The sequence below is a fragment of the Giraffa tippelskirchi genome, chromosome 8 (assembly GCF_054371585.1).
Source record: "Giraffa tippelskirchi isolate mGirTip1 chromosome 8, T2T-mGirTip1v1.2.pri, whole genome shotgun sequence".
Lineage (NCBI taxonomy): Eukaryota > Metazoa > Chordata > Mammalia > Artiodactyla > Giraffidae > Giraffa > Giraffa tippelskirchi.
The window spans coordinates 160,124,434-160,147,818 of NC_137282.1; the positions used below are offsets into that span (position 1 = coordinate 160,124,434).

At 45.5% G+C, this 23,385-nt stretch overlaps 1 protein-coding gene and 1 long non-coding RNA gene across 6 annotated transcripts in view; both read right to left on the reverse strand.

The window, feature by feature from the left end:
- Window positions 1-23,385, reverse strand: part of BMP6 (bone morphogenetic protein 6) — a 162,164-nt gene that overhangs the window by 119,002 nt on the left and 19,777 nt on the right. The gene's annotated exons all lie outside the window — the stretch shown is intronic.
- Window positions 20,604-23,271, reverse strand: LOC145516604 (uncharacterized). Its single transcript, XR_014061536.1, has 2 exons — window positions 23,054-23,271; window positions 20,604-21,032 (listed from the first exon to the last, which is right to left on the reverse strand). It is a non-coding gene; the product is annotated as an uncharacterized LOC145516604 (long non-coding RNA).

Consider the following 23,385-nt stretch of genomic DNA (forward strand, 5'->3'; position numbering starts at 1 on the left):
CTGAGGCATAAGCCCCTGGCTTGACAATTGTGCTGCACCCCAGAATCTGCCAGGGTATCTTTAAGAGTGAGATGCCCATACACACTGAAGAAACCAGAATTGAAAGAAACACGTGTACCCCAATGTTCATCGCAGCACTGTTTATAATAGCCAGGACATGGAAGCAACCTAGATGTCCATCAGCAGAGGAATGGATAAGGAAGCTGTGGTACATATACACAATGGAATATTACTCAGCCACTAAAAAGAATAGATTTGAATCAGTTCTATTGAGATGGATGAAACTGGAGCCCATTATACAGAGTGAAGTAAGTCAGAAAGAAAAACACCAATACAGTATACTAATGCATATATATGGAATTTGAAAGATGGTAACGATACCCCTATATGCAAGACAGAATAAGAGACACAGATGCATAGAACAATCTTATGGACTCTAAGGGAGAAGGTGAGGGTGGGACGTTCTGAGAGAATAGCATTGAAACATGTATATTATCATATGTGAAACAGAACGCCATTCCAGGTTCGATGCATGAGGCAGGGTGCTCAGGGCTGGTGCACTGGGATGACCCTGAGGGATGGGGTGGGGAGGGAGGTGGGAGGGGGGTTCAGGATGGGGAACACATGTAAACCCAGGGCTGATTCATGTCAATGTATGGAAAAAAAACCACTACGATATTGTAAAGTAATTAGCCCCCAACTAAAATAAATAAATTAAAAAAAAAAAAAGAGTGAGATGCCCAGCACCCACCCCAGACACTGCAATAGATTTAGGGTGGGCTGCAAACTGGACATCAGGATTTTGAAAGCACTTCAGGTGATTCTCAAACCTAACAAACCAAACCGCTGCCTTAGGTGGTTCCCAGGCTGCTCGTCCTTTTGGCAAGTCTGGGTTACGAAGAGCTGAGAGCGCAGCTCAGCCTCATCCTTTCCAACATGCAGCTCGGCTCCTCTCGCCCGCAGTCCATCTCTGTTCTAATTCAGGAACCACCGGGACGTCGAGTACCGTGTTTGCCTTTGTTCATCCAACCTGCACTGCTGCGCTATCATGTACGTACTGAGTACGCCAGGTTTGGGGGAATCTGTGATCCCTTTAAATGGTGTGTCTAGTTAGCGGAGTAAAGCTCCTATCAGATTTCCTCACCGCCAACCTTGCAGGTGCTGAGCGGTGACAGCAGTGATTAAGACCTGATCCCGAGACCCCTGGTGTTTGCAGTTTACAGTGTGGCAGAAAAGGACACAAAATAACCAGAAAAAACCTGACTGGCCACAATGAAGCGTGTTGAGTACAAGGAAGGCACAAGTCAAGCGTCATGGCCAAGTGTCTCAAAGGACAGAGAAACTCTTCTTCAGCTCGCAGAATAATGAGACCGGGAGAAGCAGCCAGTCCTCGAGAGTATCTGAAACAAGGAAGAGGAGACCCTCGGGCCCCTGGCAGGGCGGGCAGGTGTGAGGAGGTGATACCAGCCTGCCTGGGGTGGCCACTTTCCCGGGGGGCGGTAAGAATCGGCCGGAACAGGAGAAAAACTGGGGACGATGAGCACACGTGGCGAGGCAGTTGAGGTGAGGCCACCACGGGGCCAGAGACCGAGGCTCAGAACCAGGAGACAGGCAGCCTGCAGAAGCAGGGGTGCCGCGGGCAGAGCCCCAGGATCCAGGGCGGACGGAGGCAGGGCGCCCGTGCAAGTGAAAACTAGTCCCTTCCACTTCTGGCTTGGCATGGAAGGGTTTGGGAGTCACCAGTCCATTCTAAGAACAAATAGCAAAGCCAAACAAACTGAAAATCAACAACTCTTCTTGAACGCATCAGAGGTCATGGGCAAGACACTGCCCCTGACCTTGGGGAGATGGACAAAGACAAGAGGATTGCAATTGACAGGAACGGAGACTCATGAGCAGAAATCGCTGTGGGAACCAGCCCTGGGGTAGGAAATCCTGAACTTGAATAGATGCAATTGCGGGGGGGGCGGTGGTGGTGGGGGGGGGGTGGTCACTGCAGACAATTCTGAGAATTAAAACTCCAGGGGAACTCCAGGCTTTCAGGAGGTTCACCTTCTTCAGGAACTCAACCAGGTTCTCACAGTGAAGAGCAGAGAAAAGTCCCCTCGGGATTCCACAGAAGAGGGAGAAAGTGGTCATTTTGAAATCCACCAGGCCACTCTGTTCCTAAAGAGCCCTAAGATCATGGGAAATTATTTCACTAGAGTTCAACCAACCTGGGAGCAAGAAAATATCCGAAATACCTGACTCCCGCTCCCTCAAGCCACCCTGTCCCACCACAAGGGGGAAAAATTGAGAAGCCTGTTGAAGTTCATGGCCTGGAGCACAGGTTCACTGGAAGACTGAGATGTAACCCAGGACTGGAGAACACCTTCCCTCTCCTCCCCTCCACCTCACCACCACATTCCTCAGGGCTTCTTAATTCCCTCAGTTCCTTTGACCTAACACACCACATCTGTCAACAAAAAAATTACAAGGCATACTAAAAGGCAAGAAACAAACCAAAACATTTTGAGGAGAGAGAGCAAGCCTCAGCACCAGACTCCAGTAGGACAGGGATGTTGGAATTAGGAGGTCAAGAGATTAAAATAACGATAACTGTCAGTTACAAAAGATTTGCCAGCTGGTACCCAAGTAAAAATTATCCCTGGCTTGAAGACACTAACAGTATCACATTTTCACCTAAGATATCAAAACATGAAAAATTGCAGCTTTGTATTTGGGAGAAGAACAGCTGAGAACTTGAGTTTCAAGAGTACCACCTGCCCCCAACCTATTAAATCCGACTCTCCAGGTGGGACTCAGATAAGACAGGGATGAAATCTAAAATATCTTCACCCATGTCACCCAGCAAAGGGTCCCACATAATGGACATGCCTTCAAATGTATCTACCAATTTTATTTAATTGTGTACAATATTAAAAAGAGCAAGCCTACATTTAAGCACAATAGTCTGCCGTTACATACTTGCCAATTATTTCTAAAAATCCATTTTAGCAAACTCTTCATCAGAAATAGACTACAAAACCCCACAGAACATCTGCAGGTAAGATACAATCCTCCAAATCAGTGTTCTGTGACAACCCAGTAGGGTGGGATGGGGTGGGAGGTGGGAGGGAGGTTCAAGAGGGTGGGGACATATGTATGCCTGTGGCTGATTCATGGTGATGAATGGCAGAAACCATCACAATATTGTAAAGCAATTATTCTCCAATTAAAAATAAAAATTTTTTAAAAGATACAATCCTCAAAACTCTACAAAATCTCAAAGACCACCTGGGAGCACATACTAAATGCAGAAAGAAACTCCCACTTAAACATGGTCAGCCATCACAAGGCATCAAACTTACTGTAGCAAACAGGGTAGTGACCCCCACAGAAGGCCATGTTCTAATCCCTAGAACCAGGGAAGATGTTACTTTGTATGGCCAAAGGGATTTTGCAGGTGCAATTAAGTCATACATTTTGAGATGTGGAGATAATCCCAGGTTATCAGCTGGGCCCAACATAACCATGTAGGGTTACACCGTGGGAAGCAGGAGAGGTGATGAAGAGGGTGAAAGACAGAGGGACCCAAGGATGGAGGAAGAGGCCAGAAGCCAAGGAAAGCAGGTGGCCTCTATAAGTTGGAAAAGGCAAGGCAATGTTTCCCCTAGAGCCTCCTGAAGAAACACAGCCTGGTTAACACCTAGAGTTAACCCAGTAAGACCGACATCAGACCTCTGGTCTACACGAGTGTAGGAGCAGAGCTCATGCTGCTTAAAGTCACTAATGGTAGAAAGAGAAGAGGAACTAAAGAGCCTCTTAATGAGGGTGAAAAAGGAGAATGAAAAAGCTGGAAACATTCAAAAAACTAAGGTCATGGCATCCAGTCCCGTCACTTCATGGCAAATAGAAGTGGAAAAAGTGGAAACAGTGGCAGATTTTATTTTCCTGGACTCCAAAATCACTGTGGATGGTGACTGCAGCCATGAAATTAAACAACACTTGCCCCTTGGGGAAAAAATGGCTATGACACACCTAGGCAGTGTATTAAAAATCAGAGACATCCCTTTGCCAACATGTACGGGTATGCGAGTTGGACCATAAAGAAGGCTGAACACCAAAGAATTGAGTGGTGCTGGAGAAGACTCTTCAGAGTCCCTTAGGCAGCAAGGAGATGAGACCAGTCAATCCTAAATGAAATCAACCCAGAATATTCATTGGAAGGATTGATGCTGAAGCTGAAGCTGTACTCTGGCCACCTGATGTGAAGAGCTGATTCATTGGAAAAGACCCTGATGCCAGGAAAGATTGAGGGCAGGAGAAGGGGGCGACAGAGGATGAGGTGGTTGGATGGCATCACTGACTCAACGAATATGGGTTTGAGGAAACTCTGGGACGTAGTGAAGGACAGGGAAGCCTGGTGTGCTGCAGTCCGTGGGGTGACAAAGAGTCGGACACAACTTAGCGACTGAACAACAGTCTTGGGGTAGTTTGTTACGGCCGCAACAGGAAGCACCTTGCCTCCACCAGTGGATGCTGAAAGGGGAGGCGAGTTAACTCGAGAACACTCACTGGGTCTCTCGCCCTGGATGGTGCTGATGCTGACAAGGTGAGGACTGAGCTTCGGTTGTCATATGCTTCTGATGCGCTTACCTATTCTTGCTAACGTTAGGTGCGACACAGAACAGAGCTAACCCACCTGAACCAACTGAACCAAGCAAGGATTGACCCCCCCAGCAGTCTGCTTCTTGGAAGGGCGGGGAAGAGGGATTCTTCTCTTAACCTATAACAGTGAGAGCGGATGTAACTGCTCTCATCCTTCTTAAAATTCTGAGAAGCAGGTAAAATAGTATGTTGAAAAGAACTGGGGCTTCCCTCTCTCTGGGAAAGTAGCCTCGCCTCTTTGAGAAATAAATCTACAACCTCGGGCATCCTTGTGCCAACCAACCAACTTAACCAATCAGGAGAGAGAGATTCAGAAAACCAATTCTCCAAAAATTCGAGGCTTTAAACTCTCAAGACCAGTCCACTTCTGGAACATTTTAAGTCACCGTTAGTTAGAACACAGTTTTATAATGAAAGGGAATGCAATGCACTCCAGTGAAACAGGACACCGTGTGTGACTGACCAAACCTTCATCGAGCAGATGGAGCCCCAGGGGACAGTCACCGCTCCCCCCCCAATCCTTGGAACAGGCAGCGTGTCCCTTCTGAGTGTCCAGCTGACCATGCAGGGCCTGCCCCATGTCGGTCTCTGCAAAACCACCCACGAAACACCAGGTGATCAGCCTTAACAACTCCAAGGAACAGCTAAGGAATAAGACTGGATTTGCACTCTGGAGGGAACATGAGTTATTCAAGTCAAACATTTTAAAAGTTCAACCTATGATCCTTCCTTAAAGGGGCCAAGGACACAGTGACACTCAGAGTGATGCTGCAAGCAGAGAGAGGAGGAGGAGAAATCCAAACATACGGCCAGTCTCCCAACATGGAGAGAGGACCTGAAGTCAGACGAATTCCCAGCTAACAGCAAGTGTTTAATACAGTCTGTTCAGCGAAGGCAGGTATAGACCCTCAAGCCATTAACAGCCAAGGTGACAAGGTCTCCAGGCACAAAATAAACCCCTCTTGGCTTCTCTCCCCTGGTCTCCCTCGGGCCTCCTTACTGCCGGCGACCCTGCAGGTCCAGCGACAAGAATGTGGCGGCGACTGGACCACAGAATCCTGACCCCACGGAACGTCACTGCAACAGACCACTAGCGGGCTTCTTCACATGCGCTCTGCGAGCATTCCAGACAGCAAGCCTACGTCTGTACAGTCAAGGGGGAAAAAGACAGGAGTGTGGTCTGAGACTTCACCTGAGTGTGTGTGTATTAGTAGCTCAGTCATGTCCTACTCTTTGCGACCACAAGGACCATAGCCCACCAGGCTCCTCTGTCCATAAGGATTCTCCAAGCAAGAATACTGGAGTGGGCTGCCATGTCCTTCTCCAGGGGATGTTCCTGACCCAGGGGTCAAACCCAGGTCTCCCGCATTGCAGGCAGATTCTTTCCCTTTTAAGCTACCCAGGAAGCCTCTCATTTTAGTGGGAATAGCTATAAATACAGGCTGCTGGGCTCAAGAATTCCTAATGTCTTTTTCTCAAAGCTGCAGATAATTTTAAAATAAGCAGAGAGGGATAAATGTCCTCTTCCATCCCCTCCAGAGAAGGACAGTCCCCTGCTTGTATGGCTTCCCAGGTGGTTCAGGCTGTAAAGCGACTAACACTTTGACTGCTTTTATAGTCAGAGGATTCATCTGAGGAAAGCAGATGAAATTTCAGACTTGTTTCCCCCTAAGGCCTTCCACACTCATCATTCTAAACACTTTTCAGCCTGAGCTGAAAACCTAGGCTTGCCTCTCCATCCACCCTGCTTCTCCCAGAGCGCCCGGCAGATACCAGGACACGTACTCCCTTTCCCCCACTGGGGTCCCCCTGGCAGGGCACTGCTGTTTTTATACCGTTTCTGAGGACTGATCTTCACTCAACAGCTGTGTTTGTTTACGGGACAAGAAAGGAGCACAGGACACACACGCTTGGTCCTGTGGAGTTTTCCTTTCAGCGTCTCCCTCTCCAGACAACACTCTGACCTTCTCCCCCAGTTAGAATCTGCTATCGGAGGAAGCCAAGAGGGTGGGCGGATAGGATGTGGCCATGGAGGAGAACCTTGAGCCATTTGCTATATAGTCAGACATCGATTTTCCCTTTAAGCGGGGCCAACAGGTCACAGCTGGGCGTCCATCTGAACCTGCCATTTCCTAACAGCGGAGGGACGGTCCTTGCTTCTCGGACACAAGGGAAGGGCCGGCTCTGCGAGCCCCTCACGGTCCCACTCAGGCACGAGGAAGCCAAGGCCACAACCCACACTCCACATCTGGCCAGCTGTCGCCCGCAGCAAGGAGATCTTTGCATGAAACACACCAGCCTCCTTTCTCAGCAGTTTTAAAAAGATGTGAATAAAAGTCTCTGACATAAAAGAAAAGGCAGATGCTTTCTTGAAACTTTTTCCGTTCAGAAAAAGACTGCTTCTGGTGGTTCGTTGTTTTAAAAAATTCCCCTAAGAGTGCCCCTCCCAACTTTAAAATAAAATCATCTGTAAGAGGATCATTATTCTCCATAAAAACACCAAACTTTATCATTCCTTTTTGTTTTTTATGAATCCTTCTGATCCTCTTGTTTCAAAGTAAAGGGGTGTCTTATATTTTCATTTCTCCACAATGTCTTTTGAATGATTCCTCCTGCAGAGTTAGCTGCAGAGAGTCGAGACTGAACTCACTGGTGAGCTGTTCCTAAATTCTAAATTCGCTCCTAGGATGCATGCTCTGTTGTTTGAAACAGGCATTTCTAAAGGCTCACCTAGTTATCCAAGAATTACAGAATCCACAGGAGTATCTGCAGAGCAGAGTGCAGGGGCTGCAAACACACAAGGAGTCCAGAGGGCAGGGGGGAAGCAGGGACACATACACAGTCATGTTTCGGGGGCTGGGTCCCAAGTGTTCCAAGACCTCCCTCCCCCACCACCCCCAGGCTCCCAGGACACCGCGAAGGCAAAGTGGACGTCAGCAGGCTGCACTCTGGCGTCACCTTGCACCTTCAATATCAAGCCAAGCTTGGAGGTTTTCTTTGTCAACTTGCCACTGCTGGCCCCGGGGGACAATGCGAGTATTCACGTACAACCAGTGCTCTGATAGGATGCCACGGTCACTGGAAAAACACTAAATGTGTGGACACACACTCACACATGCACACTGAGCTGTGTCTCTATCACAGAGCAGAATATAACTATTGCTATAAACACTATAACCTGTAGAGCCAGAAAGACTATTGTGTATGCCATGGACTAAATTGGCATATCTGGTAGTATGCATTGAGCATTTCACTTGGCCAGCTCTTAGAATACATCATGAAAGTGAAAGTGTGAGTTGCTCAGTCGTGTCCGACTCTTTGCGACCCCAAGGACTGTAGCCCGCCAGGCTTCTCTGTCTATGGGATTCTCCAGGCAAGGATCCTGGAGTGGGTTGCCATTCCTTTCTCCAGGCAGTCTTCCCAATCCAGGGATCGAACCCAGGTCTCTTGCATTACAGGCGGATTCTTTACTGTCTGAGCCACCAGGGAAGCCCTTTTATGGCATATCTCTTCATTTTATATTTCTTCTCTCCCCTGATAGGCTGTAAACTCCATGAAATCAAGGACTACTGCCCAAGGGTGTGAATCCAAGTCAACTCTTACCAACAGAAGGCACCCAGTAACACAGTGAAAAATGCCTCACTTTTATTTTTTTTAATAAATTTATTTATTTTAGTTGGGGGCTAATTACTTTATAATATTGTAGTGGTTTTTGCCATACATTGACATGAATTAGCCATGGGTTTATACGTGTTCCCCATCCTGAACCCCCCTCCCACATCACCCCATCCCTCTGGGTCATCCCATTGCCCCAGCCCCTGAGCATTTTTCTCATGCATCGAACCTGGAATGGTGTTCTGTTTCACATATGATAATATACATGTTTCAATGCTATTCTCTCAGAACGTCCCACCCTCACCTTCTCCCTCAGAGTCTTATGGACTGCATCTGTGTCTCTTATTCTGTCTCGCATATAGGGTTATCTTTACCATCTTTCAAATTCCATATATATGCATTAGTATACTGTATTGGTGTTTTTCTTTCTGGCTTACTTCACTCTGTATAATGGGCCCCAGTTTCATCCATCTCAATAGAACTGATTCAAATCTATTCTTTTTAATGGCTGAGTAATATTCCATTGTGTATATGTACCACAGCTTCCTTATCCATTCGTCTGTTGATGGACATCTAGGTTGCTTCCATGTCCTGGCTATTATAAACAGTGCTGCGATGAACATTGGGGTACACGTGTTTAATTCTGGTTTCCTCAGTGTGTATGCCCAGCAGTGGGATTGCTGAGTTGTATGGCAGTTTTATTCCCAGTTTTTTAAGGAATCTCCACACTGTTCTCCATAGTGGCTGTACTAGTTTGCATTCCCACCAACAGTGTAAGAGGGTTCCCTTTTCTCCACACCCTCTCCAGCATTTATTGCTTGTAGACTTTTGTATAGCAGCCATTCTGACTGGTGTGAAATGGTACCTCATTGTGGTTTTGATTTGCATTTCTCTAATAATGAGTGATGTTGAGCATCTTTTCATGTGTTTGTTAGCCATCTGTATTTCTTCTTTGGAGAAATGTCTGTTTAGTTCTTTGGCCCATTTTTTGATTGGGTCATTTATTTTTCTGGAATTCAGCTGCAGGAGTTGCTTGTATATTCTTGAGATTAATTGTTTGTCTGTTGCTTCGTTTGCTATTATTTTCTCCCATTCTGAAGGCTGTCTTTTCACCTTGCTTATAGTTTCCTTTGTTGTGCAAAAGCTTTTAATTTTAATTAGGTCCCATTTGTTTATTTTGCTTTTATTTCCAATATTCTGGGAGGTGGGTCATGGAGGATCCTGCTGTGATTTATGTTGGAGAGTGTTTTGCCTATGTTTTCCTCTAGGAGTTTTATAGTTTCTGGTCTTACGTTTAGATCTTTAATCCATTCTGAGTTTATTTTTGTGTATGGTATTAGAAAGTGTTCTAGTTTCATTCTTTTACAAGTGGTTGACCAGTTTTCCCAGCACCACTTGTTAAAGAGATTGTCTTTTCTCCATTGTATATTCTTGCCTCCTTTGTCGAAGATAAGGTGTCCATAGGTGTGTGGATTTATCTCTGGGCTTTCTATTTTGTTCCATTGATCTATATTTCTATCTTTGTGCCAGTACCATACTGTCTTGATGACTGTGACTTTGTAGTAGAGCCTGAAGTCAGGCAGGTTGATTCCTCCAGTTCCATTCTTCTTTCTCAAGATTACTTTGGCTATTTGAGGGAAAAATGCCTCATTTTTAAAGCAAACCTTCAGGTCTGAATCAGATGGCGACCCCGGGGTCACTGGCATGGCCCAGACATGTTCTTTGAAAAGTAACACACAGGACTTACCTGCTGGTCCAGTGGTGAAGAGTCCACCTGCCAATACAGGGGACACGGGTTCAATTCCCGGTCTGGGAAGATCCCATATGCCTTGGATTAGCTAAGCCCACTCACCTAGAGCCCATGTTCCACAACAAGAGAAGCCCCCTCGCCACAACTGGGAGCCAGTGCAGCCAAAACTAAAAAGTGTTACTTTTTTAACTAAAAAAAAGTAACACATCTTCCCCTGACCAGGTGGCTCCCTCCATCTTAATGAAGACATCACGTCTTCCTGACACCAAATGCAAGGTAAGACTCTGCCCATATCCTCAAAGAGGTGATGGACGGACCAGCAGGGGCGGGAAAAAATGAATAAATGACAATCCAGTCATCAGAAAGTGCCAACCAAATGCTATGAAGACTCCAAGGAAAGGAAGCTGGCATCTTCCCCCAAAGAGGCCAGTCAAGGCTTAGGGAAGGAGCTACAGTTTGAGATGCGCCTAGAAGGTTGACTAAGAGCATGTAAGGGAGAGTCAAGTGGTCAGGGTTAAGAGACAAAGCCCGCTTCGGCAGCTGCGTCTAGGTCTCGGGCACCATCCCAACCCATCCACTCCTGTCCCCTCCGCTAAACACACACCATGGCCGCTGGGCTCAGTTACCCCTCGGCAGGCCTGGGATTTTCTGTGCTATTAACTGATCACACTGAGTCCATTCCAGAATATCCTATGTCCTCCTCCATCTCCCCAAGAGAAATGCACTTGGAAGCCTATGTTAAAATAATACACCGTGCTCCTTCTGTCTCCGACCCAATTATATGATGTTGGAACGCTCTGCTGGAAAACTTGCAATAATGACCAGCCAAGTGCTGAAGGGCATAATGTTTGGATTGTCAAACAGGTTGCTCGTGATGCAAATCTATGACTTCAGAAGTGATTTCACAAACATTTTGGGAACAGCGATCTGACTCATAAGCTCCAACGTAGTCTCATCGAACAGCTGTGCGTGTAAGCAGTCCAGAGATGGTCCTGGAGAAATGTTACCAAGAAAAGCAGAATACAGGAGGAGAAAGTCTGCACCTTGAGGAGGATATCATTTCACAGTGAAACTTTACCACTCAACACAAGGGGGGGAGGCCAAGCCAACCACACCAAGGGTGCCAAGACTATACATCGTTGATCAGGAGGGGAAAACACATGTATGGGCTTACATTATTTTACAAGATTAACTGGAGACCTTCCACCCACTGATTATAGCACTAGGCAAAGAAACTCACTTGGGAGGTCTCATAACACAACGCTCATTTCGTACAGAATGTTTTGATCCATTCAGAACTTTCACTTTGATTTTTATGTTTTACTCCCCAGGCCTCTGTTGTTCACATGTTAAAATGCGACAGTCCAAGAGTTACGAGACTTGCCCGGGGTCACCCAACAGTCAGGCCAGGTGGCAGGCAGGTGTCCCCTCCACCACTGATCCCCTCCCTTTCATCCACACGCAGACTCAAGAAAATGGCCAAAGAGATTATAATTCTGCATTTTCTGTTTCAACTTTACTGTTATTCGTAACACCAGCTCAAAAAAAAAAGTAAAAGTCTGGTTTCTTAAAAATAAGAATGGAATCAGCAGGTGCTGAAATTTTACTTCTTTGTTCTTTCACTCCATGTGAGCTTTTAAAATCTGAGGTCCTTCAGTTAGGGCCTTTGGGATGGACATCCACACGCTGCTCTATTTAAAGTGGGTCACCAGCAAGGACCTGCTGGGCAGCACAGGGAACCCTGCTCAGGCTTATGTGGCAGCCGGGATGGGAGGGGGGCGTGGGGAAGAATGGACACTTGTATTTGTATGGCTGAATCCCTTCCCTGTTCACCTGAAACTGTCACAACACTGTTAATCGGCTATACCCCAGTACAAAATGAAAAGTTCAAGAAAAATATCTGAGATACTTAATTCCATAAAATGTGTCCCTTAGTTAAAATTCAAACCAAGGTAGAGCCAAGAGCCTTAAAAGAGCGTGGGTTTTACTGAGCAGGCAACTGAGATCTAGAAGGGTTAAGTGGCTGCAAGGTTACCGGCTAGTTAGTGGCAAACCAAGATAGAAACACAGTATTCTGGACATCAGCATGTAGAGTGTGATGGAGGACCTTGGACAACACTGAACGCCAACTGCCTACAGCACACAACTTGCATTTTTTTCACCCATGCTCTAACAGGTCACCTTGAGCTGCACAAAGAACCATCTGGCAAAATTCACAGCTGATGGAATTGTTCAGGAACGATGTATGATCTTCCTAGGAGCACAGGTTGCTGCTAAGATGGAAGATACTACCAGTGTTGAGAATATTTACGTGGTCGGGAGGGACTTAACATCTCACAGCATCTCCTGAATCACTGAACGAATCCCCAGGCTGGCAGTGAGAACGACACTCTGAAAAAGGAGAGCCGTCCTTGTACCAAGTCACCGTTTGGAAGGTAATTCCACAGCTGATGTGCCAGCTCTGTACTCAAAGACACACAGGAATAAGACAACCCCGCTCTCAGGGGCTCTCGGTCTGGTCGGAAACACAGATGAAGAAACAGCGCAGGTCTGACATGAGACACCTCGGCTCCACCACTGCCCGCGGCCTCTCCTCAAACCAGACATGCCTCTGTGGGCAAGGTGAGCCAACAGAGGAGGGACCTTGCGCTCCACCCCCGTGGTACATGCTGGCCCGTGGGGGCGGGTGGAGAGGCTGAGGGGGCTTGCGGTTGGGTCGACAAAGGCACTGGACACCAAAATTGCTAAGCACAGCCTGACCCAAAGGCGCCCCTTTCCTCATGTGTCAGGTTTGGCAACAGGCCTCCTGTGAGCAGTCCCTCTAAGGCATCCCAAGCCTCTCCTTCCAGCAACTATCACCACAGCTGTTCAAAAGAAGTCAGAATTAACGTGCAGAGACCACGGAGCACTGTAAGGAAGAGAGGGCGTTTGTTGCTCCTGGTTTAAATAGGCTTGGTTGCAAACCAGAGCTGTCGGCATGGCCGTTTTCCCAAACACAAACCTGGTGAAGTCCTACAAGGACCTGATAGAAGCCCAGATGAATTTCTCGGTCCTTCAAAAATGCCCAAGGGTGTGTGTTCAGCTAGAATTCTCTAAATCGATTCCTGATTCTGCCAGTCATTCCTAGCCTTGAGTGAGAATCTTTGTTCCTTTACTCAGCTTCCTACCTGGGCAGAGGAAGGATATCACTTATCTAAGGGTATGGGCTACTCAACTTGCATTCACATCGTCAACATGAACTCAGAGATGCTGGAATCTGCACAGATTACCATCTTTCCAGAAAGAAGCTACTACTCTGAAAGGCAGTGTGTGGAATTCTTGTGAAAAACATTAAATATCCCCATACATGTGGGGTTTCCCAGGTGGCGCTAGTGATAAAGAATCCACCTACCAATGCAGGAGATGCAAGAGACCCGGGTTCGACCTGGGTCAGGAAGATCCCCCGGAGGAGGAAATGGCAACCTACTCCAGTATTCTTGCCTACAAAATCCCATGGACAGAGGAGCCTGCTGGGCTCCAGTCCATGGGGTTGCAAAGAGTCAGATACGACTGAGTGTACACACACATACCCATGTGTGAGCATTCTTCTCTAACCAAAAAGACTAGTTTGCTATGATTCTGTTACTCCTCTGCAGAGCTTTGATATACAGAAGCCCCTTCTAGAGAAATGGTGAAGATAATTTGAGGCAGGATTCTCAAACATGTGAAGAAAGCTGAGCGCCGAAGAATTGATGCTTTTGAACTGTGGTGTTGGAGAAGATTCTTGAGAGTCCCTCGGACTGCAAGGAGACCCAACCAGTCCATCCTAAAGGAGATCAGTCCTGGGTGTTCATTGGAAGGACTGATGCTGAAGCTGAAACTCCAGTACCTTGGCCACCTCATGCGAAGAGCTGACTCATTTGAAAAGACCCTGTTGCTGGGAAGGATTGAAGGCGGGAGGAGAAGGGGACGACAGAGGATGAGATGATTGGATGGCATCACCGACTCAATGGACATGGGTTTGGGTAAACTCTGGGAGTTGGTGATGGACAGGGAGGCCTGGCGTGCTGTGGTTCATGGGGTCGCAAAGAGTCAGACAAAACTGAGCGACTGAATTGAAGGAATAAAAGTTATGAAACAAATAATGTGAGCCTGATGATTGCCCTAGATCACTGCCTAGAGAGAATTTCAGTTCTGGGGGGCCATATAGAGCCTAATAATCTCACTGAGTTCAGGAGACAGACTGGAGTTTGGGGAGACCAACATAGCTAAATTGCAGGGCTGAGTACCAGAAAAGAGGGAGCTACACAGAGAGAGCAAGCTCCAAAGACATGCAAAGGGATCGTCTCTAGCCTGTAGCTGAATTCTGAACTTCTTATGAATCTGTAAAACCTCCAAGACACGGAAAGAACTATAACCAAAAAAAAAAAAAAACTACCAGAGGTCACGCAAGGCTGGGAAGAGTTTGTGTCCCCAAGAACCAGAGTCCAGAGACATCATAATATGTTGAGCCTTGGGTACAATCTTCAAAAAGAATGTGCTTTATTAGGGAGATAAATTATTCCTAAATAAAGGCTGATTTGTGTCCACTATAACAAAAAGCAAACTTCAAATAGATCCTAAAATAGATCTGCAAGTTACTTAACTGCACACCAAAATAAAATTTAACTTTCCTTAAAGGACTATAACAAAATCCAGCAGCACACAACACCAACGCAAAAATGAATGGGCATGCAAAGAAACAGGAAACTATATCATATAACCAAAAGTAAAAGTGAAAACAAACTGACTCAAATAAGAGATAAGAGCAGACAAGGACCTTGACTAGCAATTATAAATCTTAAAAATATGCTCAAGAATGGAAAGGAAAATAGTATGCAGAGGAAACAAATGAAGCTATAAAATATATAAATGAAACTTCCAGAAGTAAAAAAAAAAAAAAATTCACTGGATGAGACTAATAGCATTTTAGATAATGAAGAAGAAAATATTAGTGAAGTTGAGTCATAACAATAGAAACTATGTCAAATGAGACAGGACAGAGACAAAAAAAAGCCTGAAAATAAACACAGGATCTGGTGAACCGTGGGATGATATAAAGCTGTCTAGCATTTTGGGAATTTTAATCCCAGAAGGAGGGGAAGAAAAGGGGAAGACCGAAAAGTGATTTAAAGAAGTAATGGCCAAATTTGAAGACAAACACTACCAACTCACAGATCCAAGAAACTCCAACCAGAAGAATCATAAAATAAGACGAAGGCACATGATAAAACAAAACTGAGGAAAAACAGTGATACAGTTAAAAATCTTAAAAAAGCAGCCATATAAAAGACGACACATTACATACAGATACATGAAAAGCAAAAGGTTGGAGAATTACACCCTGCAAACACTAACCAAAGAAAGCTGGGGTGGCCATAATAATTTCAGATGCAAGGTGACTTCAAAACCAGGAATATTACCAGGGATAAAAAGGAACATAGCATAATGCTATAGATGAGATGCCAGTCACTCAGTTGTGTCCAACTCTTTGTAACCCCTTAGACTGGTAGCCCGCAAGGCTCCTCTGTCCATGGGATTCTCCAGGCAAGAATACTGGAGTGGGTTGCCATTTCCTTCTCCAAGGGATATTCCCAACCCAGGGATTGAATCCAGATCTCCTGCATCGCAGGCAGATTCTTTACCATCTGAGCCACCAGGGAAGCTCTAATGCTATAGAGTCCAGTTCATTAAGACACACAGCAAACCAGACATGCACTCCCCTAAAAACAAAGCTTCAAAACCTTGAAAGAAGAACGCGAGGACTGAAGGAGAAGAGAGCGAATCCTTAATGATGGTTGGAGAATTCAACATTCAGTCATCAAGGGAAGTAGATGGAAAGGCAGTAAGGAGACGGGAGACTCGGACTTCCCTGGCGGCTCGGTGGTAAAGAATCCACTTGCCAATGCAGGAGACACGGATTCCATTCGTAGTCCGGAAAGATCTCACATGCTGCAGAGCAACTAAGCCTGTGTGCCACAACTAGTGAGCCCACCGCTACAGCTACTGAAGCCCAAGCGCCCTAAAGCCCATGCTCCGCAACAAGGGAAGCCATCACAAGAAGTCTGTGTGCTCCAACTAGAGCAAAGCCCACACAGCAGCAAAGACCCAGAACAGCCAAAATAAATAACATTATATTTTTAAAAGACGCAGAAGATTTGAACAACACTATCAACCAACTTATCCTAATTGCTATTTACTGAACACTCCACTCAACATCAGAATGTATGTTCTTTTTTAATTGCACAAGAAACATTTAAGATATGGCTCCAAAGTGAAAGTCACTCAGTCGTGTCCAACTCTTTGTGACCCCATGGACTATACAGTCCATGGAATTCTCTAGGCCAGAATACTGGACTGGGTAGCCTATCCCTTCTCCAGCAGATCTTCCTGAACCAGGAATCAAACGGGAGTCTCCTGCATTGCAGGCGGATTCTTTACCAACTGAGCTATCAGGGCTGATAGCTCAGGCCTCCAAAACAAGACTCAAATTCAACAGGACTGCAATCATCCTGTGTTCAGAGTGCAGTGGAATTAAACTAGTAAATCCTCAAACATTTCAAAATTAAACAACATACTTCTAAATAATCAATCAGAGCAGAGAAGAAATCACAAGGGAAATTTTTGAAATTCTTTGAACTGAATGCAAATGAAAACACAAGAGGAAAAGCTGGTGGTGAGAGGGAAATCTACACCAATTAACAGTTATTTTAAAAAAGCAGAAAGGTGCATACACCAGAGTGATGAGAAGACTTATCACTTGGGAGCTCAGAATGATTTGACTTTGTAGATTTGACTTCATAGTCTCAACGCCATTGGACGCCTGACTTCTCTCCCCGCTTATCTCCCAAGAAAACAACTCAAGCTCTTCTTATATATGGGCATTTCTGGAACAAAGATACCCCTGCCTGCTAGCTCTGTGAAGAAGGCTGTGAATTAGTTCAGTGCCTCTCACACTTTAATTTGCCTATGAACCACCTGGGTGTCTTATAAAAAGGAGATTCTGAATCAGAAGATATGGGATTAAGCCTAAAATGATGCAGTTCTCTTTTTTATATATAATTTTACTTATTTTTTGGCTGAGCTGGGTGTCTTCATTGCTGTGCAGGCTCTTCTCTAGTTGTGTTGAGTGGGGACTACTCTCAAGTTGAGGCTCCCGGGCTCTAGAGCACAGGCTCAGAAGTTGTGGTGCTCAGCTGAGTCGCTCCATGGCACATGGGATCTTCCCAGACCAGGGATCGAACCCATGTCTCCTGCACTGGCAGGTGGATTCTTCACCACTGAGCCAGCAGTGGAGCCCGGAGATGATGCATTTCTAACACGCTCCCTAGCAGAGGCAGACCATGCTTTCAGTGACAGGGAGCAAGAACCCTTTCCTCCAGACAGGCTCATTTTAACCAGGAACAATTGCTCCCTCCGAATCTGTTTTTCACGTCCTCTGTCCTCTCCCCTTTCTGGATAAAAAGTCAAGAAAAGGTCAATGGGTGATGGGGACAGAGTTACTTAATACAGAAGAGACAGGGCTGGCCAGTGACCATTTGATCGATTAAGTAGCAGGTGCTTGACTGAGATCAGGACTGGCTTTAATAACCGTTAAAGTGCCAAAGCCTTTCTGAATGCCTAAAATGACTTTGGACTCAGACCAGTATTTTCTTTTTTTAAACAGCAGTGTTATTACCACATATAATGAGAAATCTTAAAAATAAGGCTGGTTCTGTGTTTAATATTACCTGCCTTGGCAGCAAGACAGAGCCTGACTCCTAGCTGACCTTGTTCATTGATCCCTTGAACAAGGTGGAGGTGTTTATGATGCTCAGCAGGTGATATTCGGGCACGCTGCGGTCCTACAGAAGAGGCTACTCAGGAGAGAGGAACGCACAAAGGGCAAGAGAAGGGGGAGGCCACGTGAGCCAGGCTTCACCAAGTTCTTCTGTGCATCCCTCCACAGGACAGGGCTTCCCTGGTGGTGCTAGTGGTGAAGGATCTGTCAGTGCAGGAGACACAGGTTTGATCCCTGGGTCGAGAAGATCCCCTGCAAGAGGAAATGGCAACCCACTCCAGTATTCTTGCCTGGAAAATCCCAGAGACAGGGGAGCCTGCTGGGCTATAGTCCATGAGGTTGCAAAAGAGTTGGACACGACTTAGCAGCTAAAACAACAACATCTACAGGATGGTCAGCAGTGCTGAAACAATGGTTGTATGCAGAGCCATATAAATATTCTGCACATCGGGGACAAAGGTTTCTGTTCACCTGCATCTTCCTTATCTGCAAATTGCCAAACCCAGAAAGCTCAAGGATGGAACAGCAAAAGCTCTTTTTTGAATTTATTGCTTCCTGTCATGAAAAATTACATAGAAGTAAAATTACTCCCTTTTTTAAAATAAAAAAACTTTAATTCCAGTTATAAATTCATTTCTATTAGCACTTAAAGACTTTCGTAAGATTGATTCAATGACTGTAGACAGATTTTTTTTTTTAAAGCAAATTACTTTTTTCTTTTTTTTTTTTTTTTAAGAGTTCGATTTACTTGACCCTCCACTCAGGATCTTAAATCCCAGACTAGGGATCGAACCCATGCTCCCTGCTTTGGAGGTGGAGTCTTTTATCTATTGGATGGCTGGAGAAGTCCCTAGACTTAAATTCATCCAGCAGAACCAGTGGAGAGTAAGTGCTCCTATATATGTCATGGAACTAGCCTGAAATTAAAAGTTTGAGTAATTCATCTTCAGGACCTGGATTATGCAGCTTAAGAACAGAAGCCAGCAAAGTATAGCTCATGAGCCAGCTATTGAGTTTTATAAATAAAATTTAATTGGAATATACTCTAATGAGACTCCCATTTTTTTGAAGTACTGCTTCTGCACTACTGCCGAGTTGAGTAGTTAGGGCAAAGACTCTTCCTTGCAAAGCCCAAAATATTTATCCTCTGGCCCTTTAAGAAAAAGTTCCCAACCTCTGTTCTAGAAGAATGAGCAAGGACCAAGAAGTTTTAAGGAAGTGGAAAATTATTATGCTGAGTGTGACCCAGGTGGCGCTAGTGGTAAAAAAAAAAAAACAACCCTGCCTGCCAATGCAGAAGACATAAGAGACTCAAGTTCGATCCCTGGGTTGGGAAGATCCCCTGGAGGAGGCATGGCAACCCACTCCAGTATTCTTGCCTGGAGAATCCCATGGGCAGAGGAGCCTGGCGGGCTCCATGGGGTGGCAAGGAGCCGGACACAACTGAAGCAACTTAGAACACACACGTGCACGGTCACAAAGCTATCAACTATCACAGTACAAAACTTTAAATGAAGCAGCTTTGTGAAGTAGTGAATTTCCTGGGACATGAAGGATTCAAGCAGCTCTTTCTTAGGTGACCACCATCCTAGAACTGAGGTGAAGGGGATGAGGCACCATTCAAAAGGTTCCTTAAACCACATCTCTGATGCTGCATCATTCTATGCTATCAGCTGCACAGAGGTCCACACGAGACTCCTTGAAATACAGTCTCACTTGACTCACGAAGAAAAACATCTTACATTATAGCTAAGAGAATCTAAAGAAAACACGCATCTTGAAAAAGAGCCCTGGGTATCTTTTGGTGGCCGGTTTGCCTGTAATCGGCCCACAGGAGTGACTCCGCTGGACAGAAGCCACGTCTAATTCTGTGGCCATTATAGCTCTTAACATGCCATGATTGCTCCACAGAGATCTGTAAATGTAATTTAATGATGTCTCTGTATAATCCAGACTGCCAAATCTTTCTGCAGTCTTATTCTTGGGCAGAGAATGTATGTGTCGACCCAATTACAGACTCTGAAATATCTGCAGTATCCCTGGATCTTCTAGAACAACAGTCAGTATTGTTTTCTACAAATCCAGGTGGGTGGGCTCATGGACAAAGAAACCCTAAAAAGCCCAAGATTCGTCTTTATTTTTCATTTCTCCACCAAATTGCTTTTATAATATAGCAAATTAAGAGGGGTTTTTTTGTGGGGCTTTTTTTTTTTGAAGTTTCCAATTAAAGTATTTGACCTGTCTAGTGCATTTTAGTTGATGGAGCTAGGTTTCACTCCTCTGCCAAACACACTTTGCAACTCTCAAGCCAATTCTTTCTCTGACCAATTTGGCAGTGTGGTTGGCTAGGCCTGCAGGTAGTAGTGAGAGCAGAGAGCTCCCAGTGAAACATTCATTTTTATGGTGCTGGCTTTCACCTAGGTATCAGCGGGAGGCAATAGCACTTGGTCAAGTCCTCCTTCAAGCGACATCAAAGGCGCTGAGCGAAAGGTGGCTGAGCGCAGACTAATCCAACGGCATATGAAGCTCTGGCCTGTAGCCAACAGCAAGGAGGTTGAGAATTTCCGTTCTGGCTCTCGATGAAGAGTAGCTTAGGCCGCATCCTTAAGTGGACCCCTCCCCCATCTCAGCTAAGGCAGCCCAAGAAGAGACACACGGTAGATCGAAGCAGAGCTCTAACGTCACACAACTGGGGCAGACATGCAGGTGAGGAGGTTACCTGATGTTTAACCTCAAAGTGTTTGATGCCCATGGAAACCAGAATAAACAGAAAGAGTAGCCAAGTTATTAAAAATCATACCCTTTATTAAGTCTCTCTTTCAAATAAAGAATGTTCACTTTGTGTTTTTTTTTTTTAAAGAATAGAAAATTAAAAAATCAAAGAGACTTTGATTTTTTTAACTTCAAATTCCAGAACCAGCTGGAAAGATCTCAAGATATACCTAGTGGAGGTCCCTCTATTTATGGAGCTCATTTAATTAAGTAGCAGAAGGACAGGTAAAACACAAGCAAACCAGCCAATGACAATAAAAGTTATTGTAAAAGTCACTCCGGGGCCTCTCAGGCTAAGTTACGGCCATTGTGCAGCTCAGAAACTGAAAAGGAGGGAAAGATTGGCTCAACGTCCAGATTCAGAAACTTCTTCCACGTGTTGCTCTCATCAGTCTAGCAAACAGATTTCCTGGGCTTCCCAGGTGGCTCAGGTGGTTAGGAATTCACCTGCAATGCAGGAGACCAGGTTCAATTCCTGGGTCAGGAAGATACCCTGGAGAAGGGCATGGCAACCCAACCCAGTATGCTTGCGTGGGAAATCCCATGGACAGAGGAGCCTGGCAGGCTATAGTCTATGGGGTCGCAAAGAGTCGGACACGACTGAGTGATTAACACTTTCACTTTCAAACATTTCCATCACAGAAGCTGCTACACTCCCAAAGTCCTGTGTGTGGAAACATCAACCTCTTCCTTCTGAACAACCTGCTGCAGGGGGATGTGATTGTAAGATCTTAGCATCCTTGGTGCCTGGCAAGGCAGCTAGGACACAGTAGGCACCTCTTGACATTTAAGCGGATGAATCTACAAATGGCAATGACAGCAGGATCCCCTTAACACACACGGGATCCCCCTTTAGCCTCCCTGTCACCCACTCCTACGCATTAGCACAATCTACGCCTTGGCTGCTGTGAGCGCTCTCATTTCAGGAACACCAGCCCTTGCCTCTTTAAATCCCACCCACCCTTCCAGGCACAGTGCTTCTCAGAGTCTGGCCCCATGAACCACTTGACTAAGAACCATTTAGAATGTTGTTTTTTTTTTTTTTAAGTAGAATTTTACTTTTATCCTCATTCAGCTTCACATACTATCATCCATCGCACTAATTATTTTTCAATAGCTTCAACTTTTCCATCTGGTGGTCTTTCAGTTAAACCTGTCTGGCAAAATCCCAACCTGGGAAGGATTCAACGTGGTGTTTATACCCAGGTAGATGAGCACTTCTGGGGGGAAAAATTGCACCCTGCAGACTAGTGATATGTTAGCGATGTCACTGAATGTCCTCTCATCTGAGTCCACACGCACGCCCCAGCACTTTGCCCCGATCTCTCAATCCTCGATACCTCACCTCAACTCCCTCAACTTCCTACCACCAGATCTGCTAACCAGCCTGTATCCAACTCCAAGAATGCTTGTTAAAATGCAGATTCCCTGATTCCACAGAGGACACACGGACTCAAAACCCCTGGGAGGAAAGTCCCGGACAAGCTCTTGAAATTATTCTGATGCCCGTGATCCAGAGACAAAGCATGTTTAATGTCAAGTTCAACCTGCCTTCACAGATCATCCACCAAGTGATGTCACATTGTCCCCTCTGCACTGCGGACCGTGTATGACGCCTAACCATTTGGCGAAAGACTCCAGCCCATACATGTGGTGACATAACAGGGTATATAGGCTATTTCTTTAGAGAAGTGCCCCACAGGCCTGATCACAGAAGTATGTGCGGGGCAACTGGACCCCAGGACAACAGGTCCCTGCTATACCTACCGTGGAGCACAGGGAACTCTGCTCAATGCTACGTGGCAGCCCGGATGAGAGGGGGGTTTGAGGGACAATGGATACGTGTATACGTGAGCCTTTATAAAGTAAAGAATGAGTAAAGGGCGAGTCCCTTTACTGTCCACCTGCTGGTGCTTTGACAACTTACTATAGATCTTGCGCAGTAATTTATTTCTCCCCCACATCATACTGAAAGCACATCTGAGACAATTTACAGAAATACAACTTTATAAAACAAACATGAAAGAGATGCAGAAATAGGTACAAAAAGAAAAACAGGGCAAGAAAATAATAGCGAAAAATAAATGCTGTATAATAAATAGAAGTAGTTCTGAGTTTCCTAGTGACCGACAAAAATGGAAATATGACCATTCGTAACAATCAACATTCACAAGATGAAAATTGGCCCCCCCAAAAAAATCCTAAATTTCCCTAACGCTGGCAACTCGAGCTAAGCAGAACCTCATATTCCGAAAAGCATATCAATTACATAGAATGCCAATCCTTTGCCCTCCGGGTGGAGGTACAAAGATTCATCAGTGGTGCCTTTTGTAGATGAAACACAATCTTGGTGACAAGTATCTACAGGAAAGCTCAAAGCACTTCTACCGAAGGATGGAAAAGCAGCGGCATTAACGTAGGAGTTCAAGACGGCAGAACTAGAGACATTTCCTGTTTTACTAGTTTACCTGATTGGCTAAATGATATAAGGATTTCCAGTTTTTTCCCCTGGAAAAAAATTTTTCCAGCTTTTTTCCACAGGTTCCTCCTCTATTTACCCCAGGGACAGGGCATCATTATATCACAGCAGCAGACTTGCAGTCCCAGAGCCTAGGGCCGTGCTGGAGGCAAGAAAATCACAGACCACGGAAATCATGGGACTAGGGAATTCCAAAATTACAGGCCTATAGAATCAGAACGTGTCTCAGTACATGACAACCATTCAGACATCGACAGTGAATCTTGGATCATCCAGCCCGGGTAGGCTTAGCAACAGCCAACGTCTCCACCCAGTCAGAAG